At 43.8% G+C, this 13,273-nt stretch overlaps 1 protein-coding gene across 1 annotated transcript in view; it reads right to left on the bottom strand.

Annotated features, from left to right (window-relative positions):
- Nucleotides 1-13,273, bottom strand: part of B3GAT2 (beta-1,3-glucuronyltransferase 2) — a 372,851-nt gene that overhangs the window by 287,098 nt on the left and 72,480 nt on the right. The window lies entirely within an intron of this gene.

Raw genomic sequence — 13,273 nt, forward strand, 5'->3', positions numbered from 1 at the left:
TTGGCTTCCTATTCAGGAAAGGGTCCATTTTAAAGCCCTCTGCACTACCCATAAGATGCTAGGAGGCAAGGTACCTGATATTATTGCTTCTTTTGTCTGGCCCTATCAAGCCAACAGACAGTTACGCTCAAACGATCTTTACTTGGCGCCTGTCCCCAGAATTAGGAGGTCCAGAAGCGGTGGCCGGCTCTTTTCTTACAATGCTGCCAAACTTTGGAATTCCTTGCCGCTGCGCAAAGAGTCAGACCACTTTGCCTTTCGTAGGAAACTGAAGACCTGGCTTTTTCCAAACTGATTGCCACAGTTAGTGCGGTTCGACCCTAGCGCTTGGATGCCTCCGGGTAAGCATGCGCTTTACAAATGTTAATTCAATTCAATTCAATTCACGATGGAATGCCATTTTTCCGTCTGTCTTGCCAATGACACGGTGGAGGTGACAGACAGTTGTTGTTGGTGTTCTGTCACCTCCGTGAAGATGATCCGGTTGTCATGTGGACTGAACCGCATCTTCCTCTTCTCCTTGGCCTTCCCCGACCCCGAGGTTCCTTGCTGGTGGTCTGTGGGTCTTGTGGGCTTCACGTTGACCTGAGAACTCAGTCCGGGTGCATCCATGTTGCTACGCAATTTATTTTGTTTTTGGTGTGTTTTTCTTGTTCTGCTTTTATGGTGCATTTTCTCACATGACGCGTGGGAAATGCAGGCCTGTCGCTGGTTATTGTGGATTTTTGTATCGCGATTGTCCTCATCGCAACTTTTTGGGTGTTCGTGTTTCCCATTTTTGCGGTGTCTCGTTGATTTTAACGCGGTCATTTGATGCGTTATCGAGGGACTATCGCATGGTGCCACCGGGTTGAGAATACTACGTTAACACAGCGTTGTTTTCCTGCGATAGACAGCGATATGCATAGTTGCGTTACGCTAATTTTGCAATGTTTATCACACGTTCTTGAGAATATCCCCCCATGGTTCTTAATTTTGGTTCCCTTCTCCAAATAATACTGTCACAATGCAAACCATTCTTTATAACACCAAATCTGCAGTGAAACATCACTAGGAAATCCCAGACTTGTGCAAAGGGAGAAACTTTGACCTCTATTGCATAACAGAAACTTGACTCAATGAGGCCACAGGCCCCATTTTAGATGAGTTAGTTCAAATCCATATGTTTCCAATGCCAGGACAGACTGGATAAAGCTTGGAGCGATAGAAGTTGCAGCATGTGATACTACACAAAAAGGATTTGAGGGTTTGGATTTTAAATTGATAGCTTATCCTTTAATTTTCAGTGAAGAAGCTCTAGCATTTCAGAGTAAGTACTGTCGCCTGACACTAAATTGCTTACTTATTTACCATCCTCCATACACTCCTGCTTCTGTGATTTCTTCCATTATTATAGATACTTTTTATTTTTAATATTAATATTAATATTAAGGCATTTTCACCAATGGGTGAAATCTCCCACAGGCACACCGTAGAACTTCTTAAATGACCTTGCGGTCTTTAATCTGCAAAATTACTTCTATCATTTATTGAATGTTTGATTAACCTGTAAAATGCTCTCGTTGAAAAGCTAGCATATGATCTCTGTGCGACCAATGCAGGCACCACCCTTGTTTTCTAAAGAAAATCCTCAAATTAGAGGTTTGCCAGATATAAAGGAAATAGAGACAGAAATATTCTACAAGTGCAAGAAACATAATAAAACTAAGCTTTGAAGTTTACAAGCGAGATATTAAAACTGCCAAAAGGTCTATTACACTACCTAGATTTCGCAGGCAACAAACCTGGTGAAAGAATGTTTTAGATCAATAGAGGGATTTACGTTATCTGTGGTAGTACATAACTTTGATTATTTCTTCAAAAGACCAATGTAATTTCTTCTTTTTTTTTTTAAATGATAAGATTAGAGCGGACATCACCCAGGAATCCATAGCGTCACCTGCAATACCACCATCTGAGAGCGCAGAACCTCACAGTCCTCACTGATTGTGTCAGTGTAAGGAAATCACTTTGGAGGACAGGTTCTCCTACTGATCTTTGCCCAAAGTACTGAAATTACTGACCCCCCGATCCTATTGTTATTTCTATTACCACTATTTAACAAGTCTTATCAACGTGGTGAAGCACCTCCAATTTGGAAAAGAACCACGATTATCCCATATTGAAAATAATTCTTCTCGATCTCCACAAGAGATCTTAAAATCCTTCACCCACTCTAGTTGCCACTGTATTTGAGCAAAGTACTTGAAAGACTAGTTTTCTTACATCTACAAACGTTTTTCCACTGCAACAATGTCTGCATCTTTTGAAGGCAATCAGGGGGGGTTGCATTACAGAACTAGTGGTGCCTGCAGTTCTGAATGATTCATGGAGAATGGCTGGTGAAGGTTGTTTTGTGTGCTAGTTCTTTTAGATCTTTGACAGCTTTGATCAATCCATTCCCATCTTCAGACTTCAAGAAGTAGCAATTTGAGTTATTCAACTTAAGTGGGTAAAGTATTTTCTGACCAAGAAGGAAACATTCTTTATCCTTCCCCTTTTAAATCTGAGTCTGAAAAGATAAGCTGTAAAGATCCCTAGTGCTCTGTTTTATCACCACTACATTTTAACCTATACTATTTGCCACTTTTTGCTTGGCCGGAGTTGAATACTACTGATGACTCTCAGATGATTTCCAGACTTACCTCCTTTAAGCCTCTTGAGGCATCAGCTCATTCATATTAGACAGATCTTACAAAAATGTCTTAGCTATCGTCTTGTGGTGGATGCTAACTGACTTCTTGAAGCTTAATCCATGAAAAACTGAACTCCTCATCACCAGCAACAACCACGATAAATGGAAACTAGCGGTCTGGTCTGAAATCATTGGCCCACCAGCCAGGCCATCAAAAGCTGTCTGCAACCTTGGCATTCTCATCGGACATAATTTATCCGTAGTCAATGCCTCCTTACAATCATATCTGCATTATGATAATGTACGCTACCTTAGCCCTGACAACCTGATAAGAAGGCTGCAGTTGGTTGAGAACGTGGCAGCGAGACACTTCACGGGTAGCAGGAAAATGATCATATCACCACCAATAATTCTTTACATTGGCTGCCTGTCAAAGAACTTGTCTCGTTTCAGCCTCTTGCAATCGTCTACCGAGCAATCATTTTGTCCCTGATTTTATGATGACTACATTTGCTTTTTATAGGGCACATCATACTTTACGATCAACCATGCAATGGTTGCTGCAAAAACCCGAGACCAAGACTCACTCACTACTTCTTAGAGATCCCACCGGGAAAAGGGTACATTCAAATAAAACAATAATTTAAATTGAAGAAGTTCGATTATACTTCAGAAAAGAACAAATGGGAACCTCAAGGGGAAGACTGCTGGCTCAATCAGCTTATCTGATACTGCTGGTACCAAATATGTTGAAAGCAGAATTAGCAGCACTGGGAAAAGAGACTAACATCAAAGTCTTGCAAAAAAGTATCTAGGAAAAGTGAGGGCTTTGGAAGCTAATTAAATACACTTACAGTACCATCAGTGAATATTTATTTCTACTGCCAAAGAACTGTTATGAGAATTGCGAGCAGGATATTGGCACACAGACAATACCTACAGAAAAATGGGCTCCATATCCCGGTGATAAAAGGGAAAGAAGAAACTAAACAATGTAAATAGTAAACCAAATTAAACTAATTTCAAGACTTTTACGAATTCCTGTCATCTAAAGAGTCCCCAAATATTTATCAGATAAAAGAACGCCCCTGAAAAGAAATCTGATGAAATGATTTGGTTTCTGCCTTTTGTGGGCAGCTCAAGTCCAATGGCACAGATTATTTTGAAGGATGTCCTTTCATCATGTTTTTAGACACACAAAAATGTTTTATAGGGCCATGTCGGCCCTTTTAACTAGCAATTTACAGACAATTGGCTTTGGTTCGGGGTAATTAAGTGGATAATCACAGCCTTTTTTCTAGAAATGGCTGCATGGCTACCTCTCTGTCTTTTCTGTTCTAGTCCAAAGCATGAAGCATGGTGTCCTACCCCACAATTAATGTTTGTCCGAGTAATAGAGCCTTTAGCACAGATCACACCAAATTCTTGTGCACAGGGTATTGTTTAGAAACTCTGGGTCCTATTTATGAGAAACTAACGCAGCGCGGTGCCGCAAGTCATTTAGCTGCGCCGCGCTGCGTTAGTTTTGAAGCCCAGGGATGCAACATATTTACAACAATATGTCGCATCCCTGTGCTTTCCCCAGTGCTGGCGCACAATCGGCTGCCATGCGCCGGCGCGGGCACCCTTGCACCATGGTGCAAGGATGCCTGCATTGTAGGGAGATTGTTTTTGTGCAGGAAGGGCCACCTTCCTGGACAAAAACAATCAATTGAGTTGATTTCCTCTTCCAATGTGTGCAGTAGAATGAAGCACGCATTGAAAGAGGAAAAAAACGAGGAGAAATTAAAACATTTCTCCTTGTTGCACCGATTGCTCGTAAATCTGGAAATGCATCAGTGGACATGGGTGTTGTGTGGGAACACCCACAGCAACACCCATGTCACGTCCATAACATGCAAAGTGTTGCATGAAAAGGGGCGATATTTACAAGCAAGGTAAAGCCACGTAAGCTGGCTTGGCAGTTCGGGCTGGACTGTTCCCATAAGGGACAGAGTCAAGACTGATTTGCATAAGGCTGGGTCTGAACTGGGGTGGTGAAGTGAGTTAAAGTGCAATGATGGATTCAACCCAGATCTGTAACTGAGGGTGAGTGTCTGAAAAGTTTCAGCGCTCCGTCCCTCATCTCCTTGTGTTTGCTTTGTCCACCCTAAGTTGGCAGGGTATGCCCAGACGTGGTCCCTTGCTCACTTTGTTACTGGATTCAAGCTAGCCTGGCTGATGAGGAGTATTACTCTGAAACTGGTCTCAGGATGCTTGATTCCAGTTCAGGGAAGGCCTGGCTTGGTAGTTCGGGCTGGACTGTTCCCATGAGGGAAAGGGTCAAAACTGATTTGCATATGGCTGAGTCTGAACTGGGGTGGCGAAGTGAGCTAAAGAACGATGATGGATTCAACCCAGATCTGTGACTGGGGTTGAGTGCCTGAAAATTTTGAGCGCTCCGTCCATCATCTCCTTGGGTTTGCTTTTTTTGCCCTAAGTTGGCAGGGTATGCCCAGTCTCTTGCTTACTTTGTCACTGGATTCAAGCTAGCCTGGCTGATGAGGGGTGTTACCCCGAAACCAGTCCCAAGATGCTTATTTCCAGTCCAGGAAGGACCTGGCTTGGCAGTTTGGGTTGAACTGTTCCCATGAGGCACAGGGTCAAGACTGATTTGCAAATGGCTGTGTCTGAATTGGGGTGGCGAAGTGAGCTAAAGAACAATGATGAATTCAACACAGATCTGTGACTGGGGGTGAGTGTCTGAAAAGTTTCAGCGCTTCGTCCATCATCATCTTGGGTTTGCTTTGTAAATGTCACGCAGCAGATTGCATCGCTGCTGCATCACGCGACATGATGCACTGGCGGCGCAAGGGGCTTGTAAAAAAAAACCTCTGATTTTAAGTTATCCGTTTTGCTAATGGTAGTTAAGCATGTATTACTCACCCACTCCAGTTGCTTCATGAACTGTTCCAGAAACTAGTACAGTTTCTAGGGTTTCTAAGTTCAAAGTTGACTCAAAAGTAGAGATTCTATTATTGGCAACCTGTGCCATCTAAAAAGACTTTTCCCTTTCACCTAGCGGAATAAATGGCTAATGTACTTTGGCATTACTATTCTTAGTAATTTATTTATAGTATGCAAAACTAATTACCCAGTACCAGTTCAAAGACAGGTTCACAAAAGATGGACAGGGCAGCCCATTTCCAGGACAGGAAGGATGAATGTCAGCAACGTAAATATTTTATTCCTACTCTTCGAGCCATTCAGGCACTCCCAGCCATGGACCACAGTTAAAAATTACCTAATGTCTACAGCAAAAACATAAGATGTATTTTGAAAAATCAGTCTCTGGGAGTCAAAAGGAAATCTATCTATTGACAATAAGAAGAATGGGCTTGCGCAGTGTGGGGTTGGCCAAAGGGTATGGTGTGAGGCCAGGTCCTATGCTCAACTCCTTGCAGCTGGCCAACCCCCTACCTTGCATGGCCTTTAGCTGTGCGCAGTGCTGGGTTGGCCACAAAGCCTGGCCTGCACCCGTCCTCCACCGGTGGCCAATCCTCCTGCGAGTTGCCATCCCCCCCCTCTGAGCATGGCATGGAGGTGGGCACTTTCCCAGCTTCAACTCTGGTCATCTGCTCTGTTGGAGTCTGAGGTTTCAGACATTTGTGTTTGAAAAGAGGGGCGGACAACTTCACTTTTAGATGAGAATATCTTCTATCACCTACAATAGTTATCATGGACCTCTTTCTCAGTATTACACATGTTATTTCAATTAAAATCTTTTTTTTCTTAGAATGTTTTGGTACTGTAGTACTCCTGCGGTACCAGGCTAATACCCATTTCACCTATTTTTCACAGGTGACTCGGCTCCCTGCTTGGAACCGCAGTACCAATCTCATATACAAAACGTTTATTACTCCCCCACACCCAAAGGAGAGGGAAGAAAGGGTCAGGGCAAGCAAGGGAGGGTAGAGGCACTACAGGGGCAATGACAGCACAATATACCAGGGAAGATAGGCAGGAACAGCATGCATATGAGCACGAGTGGAGGAAGTACTGAGTTGTGGCAACAATCAAGGGCACTAGCAGCATGGAGTTAGCCTGCAGTCATAACCTCTGCCCAACCCCCTGCGTGCAGCCAACCTGTGCCTCACATGGTCTTCAGCCATGGACAGTGGAGGGTTGGCCGCATGGCCTGGTGGCCAGGCCTTGCATCCAACCCTTGCAGGCAGCCAACCCCCTACTGGACACGGACTCCACCGTGCATGCAGGTTGTTGCCTGAATGGCCTAGCCTACAGCTAAGCCCTGTACCCACTCACCTGAAGGCTTCCAATCCCCCGTAGCACATGGCCTTACCCCATGGAAGGGTAGACCCCTCGCAGCACACAGTCTTTTGACTTGGGTAGCAGGGGGGCTGGCCACAGGAAGGACAATCCCCCACAGCACACAGTCTTGGCATGGATAGTCAACACCCCATGGACCACCTTTCCCTTTTCATTTTTTCATGGTACCATAGTACTAATGTGGTACTGCGGCCAAGCATCACATTCATGGTTCCAGGGGACTGACTTAGCTATATGGCTCCCATGGGAGTACTGTGGTACCTCACCAGGTTGCGCTGAGTTTTGCAGAGATACCACAGTACTGGCGGAACAATCAAAACACATTTGTACTCCCTGAGGGGTCCCTCTGGGTTCTCCCCTGAAGTTCCATGGAGGCAGGCTATCCCTACCTTGCCCCATATTTGTGTTTTTTTATTAACTTCAGGCCATGTTTCTGTGTCCTATAATGATGGGCGCAACATTTTTGTTGAGGTTGTGGCCAGCCAATCAGATCTCTGGGTCTTGCAGGACCAGACCGAGATGGCCAACTGGAGAAAAATCTCCCTCTGCCAAACAGATCTCTTTTTTTTAAAATGTTGATACTGCGAAAGTCCTGCAAATGGATCACCCCGAATCTCTATAGGAAGCAGCTGAGGTGGATGAACTTTGTTTTTAGAACTTTTTGAGAAGAATCATCAAACTGCCCCAAATTTATTTGCATAACAAAAAACACTCTTCCTGTGGAATCGTTGACCTACAAAAAAAACAAATATCTTTGCATATATCTCCATATATATATATATATATATATAGAAATGTAATGATAATTGTTATACTTGCTGCTCAGCCAGTGTGATTGTGGTGGGGAATGTTAGTGCTTGGTGATGATGTGGAATGTTGGATGGTTGAGAGTGTCAGTTGGTGTATGGGCTGAACAGCAGGAAGGCTGCTCCTGGCGGGGCTCTCTGTACTTCTACTCTTGATCTTACCATCCTAATAAACACTACTTAAGGTACCCTGAAAGTTGGATCATCATTCATTTACAACATTTTGACGATGATTTTTAATAGAACCTGCGTGTGAAAACTGGATGGAAACTGAGACTAAGTGAAACATAACTACTGGAATTTGAAGCCTGATGTAATTTCTTAATGAAGAACCCCCTCTTAAAACTAAGTGCAATGCGCGTAAGAGCAAGCTGGCAGCCCATAGCCCCACCAGTGACCTTCAGACCGGTCGACCCCAACCCGGGCGGTAAATTAAGCTGGTGTGGCAGTGTCCTGTCTCACCTATGACCTTTGGATTGGTCTTCTGCAACCGCGGTGTGGGAGGACTTGCCGCTACATTTCTAAGACAGCTGTGTGAGTGTGTCCCTGCGTGTTTCACCGTTACCAGTAATGCCGTGTTTTCAGCCCTGTATGTGGATTTGGGCTATTGGTTCATGACCAGTGTGCTGACTGTGTCCGCGCCACAAAAGGAATTTAACTGCATCCCTGAGGAGTTATGGGAACCTAATGCAAAGCTGTTTTATGTGACTTTCTTAGAGTTCATGTTGGGAAGAGCTAAATAGAAGGGGGCAATCAACACCCATCCATGTGTAATCTAGGACCGGCAGGGAGACGGAGAATGGTGTGGAGAGTAGGTGCTACTGAGGAAATGATCAACCGCTGCGCCTGTGTTTTAAAATAAAATGTATTACTAGTTTGAACGCTCACCCGCCTTCAACGGTTTCTGCTTGTGCGCTGTCTCTTCTCTTGGTCCAGCGTGAGCCGTGACATTGGGAGCTTGTGGAGTGGTGAGAATACCTTATGCTGTGCTGCATGTGTGTGCCTGGAGCCACCCGGGAAGCTCCTAGCATACGTGCTGCCGACATGCTGCCATTTTTACTCCTGGTGATAGTCGACGAACACGCTTTTGAGGCAAAGGCTGTTTGGTATGCGACTTTGGCCTTGCATCTGAGATCTGGTGAGGGCTGCCCTTCATTTTGGTCGTCCATGGGCTCCTGTTCCCTTGGTTTTATTTTTCATGCATTGACTTGCGATGGTGGTGTGTGGACGAAGCAACATCCTCGCTCTTGGAAACATTGCTGCTGCCTTTGTTTTTAATTCTGACCACTATACTACACGGTCAGTGTCTGAGCACACATGAGAATTCTGGCATACTATGACTCTTTTAGCCAAATTGTGGTACAATTTCCCTCTCTTTGATTTGTTTGGGGCTTTCTGTAACGGAGCAAAAGAGAAATTGTAAACTTCATGGAAGGAGTGTTTTACTTTATGCTTATGCGTCTGCGGTTTTGAATGTTGGCTTTTGGGTTCATATTGGGTTTTTCCAGTGTGTGCTGGGATTAAGTCACTTTTTGGTTTGGCCACTTTTGGGTGGTGTTAGGGAAATGTGCAGTCAGGATGTTTGTTCTTGAGAATGACTGTGTGGTTGAGTTGACTTTTAGGTGTAAAGTCAATCAGGGTTACCACTATGGTGTGGTTGTGGGTGGATATATGTAAATCCCTCAGGGTTGGTGGTGTGTGTGTGTGTGTGAGATGGCTTTTAGGTGCTAAGCCATTATGGTTTACCACTATTTTTGTGGGTTTGGGTTGATTTAGGTAAGCCACCCTGTTGGTATGGTGTTTAAGTTGACTTTTAGGTGTTAAGTCGCTCAGGGTTTCCACTATGGTGTGGTTGTGGGTGGAAATATGGGAATCCCTCACGGTTGGTGGTGTGTGTGTGTGAGATGGCTGTTAGGTGCTAAGCCACTCTGGTCTTCCACTATTTTTGTGGGTTTGGGTTGATTTAGCTAAGTCACCCTGTTGGTGTGGTGTTCGAGTAGCTCGCGTCTACCGCCTTTGTGTGGTTGGTGGTTGACCTTAGGTATCACCCACTTGTTTTGGCGTAGTAGTTGAGAGCTGTTTGCGTGCTTGTTCGTGCAGTCCTTCCTCTTTTGTGTGGTTGTGGGTTGGTCTCTCATGTTAGTGTTATTGTTGTTATTGTGGAGTGTTCTCTATTGCACCATTGGTGTTTGGTTTCCTGTGTTTTTCCTTTTATGTCAGTCTGGCTAACTGGTATGTTTGTGGCATATGGGGTTTGGTTAGTTGTGCGTGGTGTAGTAGAATGCATGTTTTGGTTTGTTCTGTTTTAAAAGGGGGAAGATGTGGGTAGATGGAGTCTTTTTTTATCTTCTTAAAGGCGGTTTTTATTTTTCCCAGTTTGTTGTTTTTATTAATGTTGAGTACATGGGTGGGCATTGTATCTTATGTTGACAGTTATTCAATTGTTATATCCTTCTGTGCTTTCTTTGCATTTTGATGTTAAATTGTATACCCATTAGACATGTGCTTTCTTTGCTTTTGTTCTTAACTTGTCTGCCCAATAGTCATCTTCAGGTCTGTGAAATTGGTCCTCATGTTATTTCTATGCATGTACCTTTTACCAATGCGTATTTTTCCTTGGACAATTGCATTGTGTTCTTGTTCACTGTAAAGAAGAAATATGTGTTATACTTGCTGCTCAACCAGTGTTAGTGTGGTGTGGAATGTTGGTGCGTGGTGATGCTGTGGAATGTAGGATGAGTGAGAGTGTCAGTTGGTGTTTGCGCTGAGTGCCAGGAAGGCTGCCCTTGCTGGGGCTCTCTGTACTTCTACTCTTGATCTTACCATCATAATAAATACCACTTAAGCTACCCTGGAAGTTGAATCATCATTTCATTACAACAATAATTTAATTTTTTTTTTTATTATTTCCTAGCATGTTAGTGTTATTGCCTGCTTCTATTGTTTTCTAAGAAAGTGTGTTGCAGTACCAATGGTTGGCCATGTGTGGTTCTTGACTTACTTAATGGCCTGTCTGGAGTACATTTAAGCCAGTTTTGTCAGCAATGGGGCTTTTTAGAATTAGAAGTGTAGTTTGTGAATAGCACTTGTCTTAATATTATGTGTGTGTGTTACGCATTATTATGTCCCTCCTTAATTTATCCTTAACCACACCCACTCTGTAGTAATTACTCCCTAGTTTCCCACCACTCTTCCATGTCCTATCCACATGCCTTACTAAATCCTGTACTTGCATGTGCGTGCGCACTAGTGACTGGGATCTCAGTACAGAAAAGATAGGAGAGGCAGATGTGAATATTTCTGGCCATAGGTTCTTGAACTGCATTTCATAATAGGTGATCTAGAACTGCTGAAATACTACTGTATTGACGTGGAGGGAGGGTTACATTTTAGGATTTTTCCACATTGTGTTTCAGCAGTGACAGTCCCAACAGGAGTTATTAAACATATGGGGGCTGATTTACAAGCCCCTTGCGACACATTTACGCCGCCGTTGCGTCACTTCTGTGATGCAGTGGCATTGTAAACAATGCGCCACGTTGCGACAAATTTACAATGTGACGCATTCAGGGAGATGCGTCACGTTGTAAAGCCCTGCATCATATTATACCTGCGTCAGGTATAATGTATGCAGGGTGGGTGTTCCCACGCAAGAAAGCCTCGTAAAAGTGATGCAGTGACATCTACAAGATTTCACTGAGTCACTTTTGCGACGCTGCTGCGTCAAAACCTTACACCTGCTTGAAGCAGGCATAAGGAGTGACACAGCACAGCAAGTATAGGCCGCCCCTGAGCAGTGCTGGAGTTGCGTCGCGCTTGCGACACGACTCCAGCACTGCGTTACCTTTACGCCGACAGATGCGTCAGCATCTGCCAATCCTTGCGCCACAGTGCACCGCATTGTAAATGCGATGCATCCATGGTGGCGCAAGGTTTTTTTTACGTGACTCAACAGACGCATCTCTGCTGATATGCAGAGATGCGTTAGTTCTTATAAATCTGCCCCATGGTACTTTATGCTGCTCCGTCTTGTCTCTATGGGTAAAGATCTATCAGATAATTGCCTAACAGATGCAGTAGGTTACAATCTTTGCTTTATATTTGATGGAAATGATCTCAATTGACACAGTTCTGAAAAGATGCTAAGGTTTGATCATGAAGATGTTTGGGTAGAGAGTTTCTAAGGGCTAAATTAATTACGCTTTAAAGCTTAATAAACTCACAGACCACCTCCAAAGCATGTGTGCTGTGAAACCACATCTTCATTAATATTAGCTAAATTGCCGTTGCAGTACACTTGGCATGGAGGGACACTGATGGCTGAGATCCGAGCTTCTTAAATGAATACAACTTAGCAATGGGACGTTGTACTGCTAATGTCAATTGCCAATCAAAGAAATTTGAGGCGACATGAGATGGTAGAGAAATAGATGGAAGCAGTTATCCTGGTATGACATTAAACATCCACACACAAGAATACCTACCCAGTCAGAAAGATGGCTGAGGCCAGACAGAGCAAGGGAGCCAAGCCAAATGTCAAACATCTTCCTCAGATGTTACTGACTCAGTCCCCATCACAGAGAAATGGAAAATCAGTGAAGGAACTATTCAGATCTCTCTACAGAGGGCTGCGCTCAAATACCAGGTGTGAAGCTCATGTTCATTTCTACCTGAAAAATGGCAAAGCTCAATTCTGTTCTCCTGCCCAAAATGTACACTATAGCAAATATTAGAAAGTGAACCCAGGATCATTATCCTATCTCGGTATACCCTAATCCAGATTACACAAAGAAGAACTTCCTAATGGGTTGCCCTCAATTTTCTTTACAATTAAAATCAAGGGACCCACAAACATTTTAGAGTCCATTGTAGATTACAAGTTGGGTGGCACGATTCAAGACAAAAGAGCTCCTAACTGAATTCTGATGACCCATTATATGAGGATTCAAGAGCCAAAGAACCGGTCTATTCCAAAGAAATGGCAAGCCTGCATCCGGAGTTAACATATCTGGACACGCTGTCAGAAAGGTCAGTGCAAACAGCACACTCTGCAGTCCTCTCCTTTTAACACTAACTAAAGGAATTGGTGGCACTTTCATGCTCATACACCCTTCCTACTAATCCTGTTATTCAACAGCTAGAGAGGGTTGAAAGAGGCACTCCATACTTTTGTTCCACTGTGAAAAACAAAGTGGGGATGCTACTAGTTTTTTAAAATTCTTTAGAAACTCCCAAGTAATTGAAATCAACTGCTCTAGAGTTCTGTCTGTCCCCGAAAGTTACTAGGGCATCAGAAACAATAGTTCTAGAGTGAGACCTGCCCAGGAGAATCAGGAAAACTCAGAAACTCTACTGCTCAAGTAGGAGACCAATGCAGAATAACTCGCATAAATGCTCACAAAGGGTCAACGACTACACTCTGGAAGAGGTTAAGGAATGTGGGCCTGGAGAGAGGAAAAATCAGCCT

This window comes from Triturus cristatus, chromosome 6, assembly GCF_964204655.1.
Source record: "Triturus cristatus chromosome 6, aTriCri1.1, whole genome shotgun sequence".
Lineage (NCBI taxonomy): Eukaryota > Metazoa > Chordata > Amphibia > Caudata > Salamandridae > Triturus > Triturus cristatus.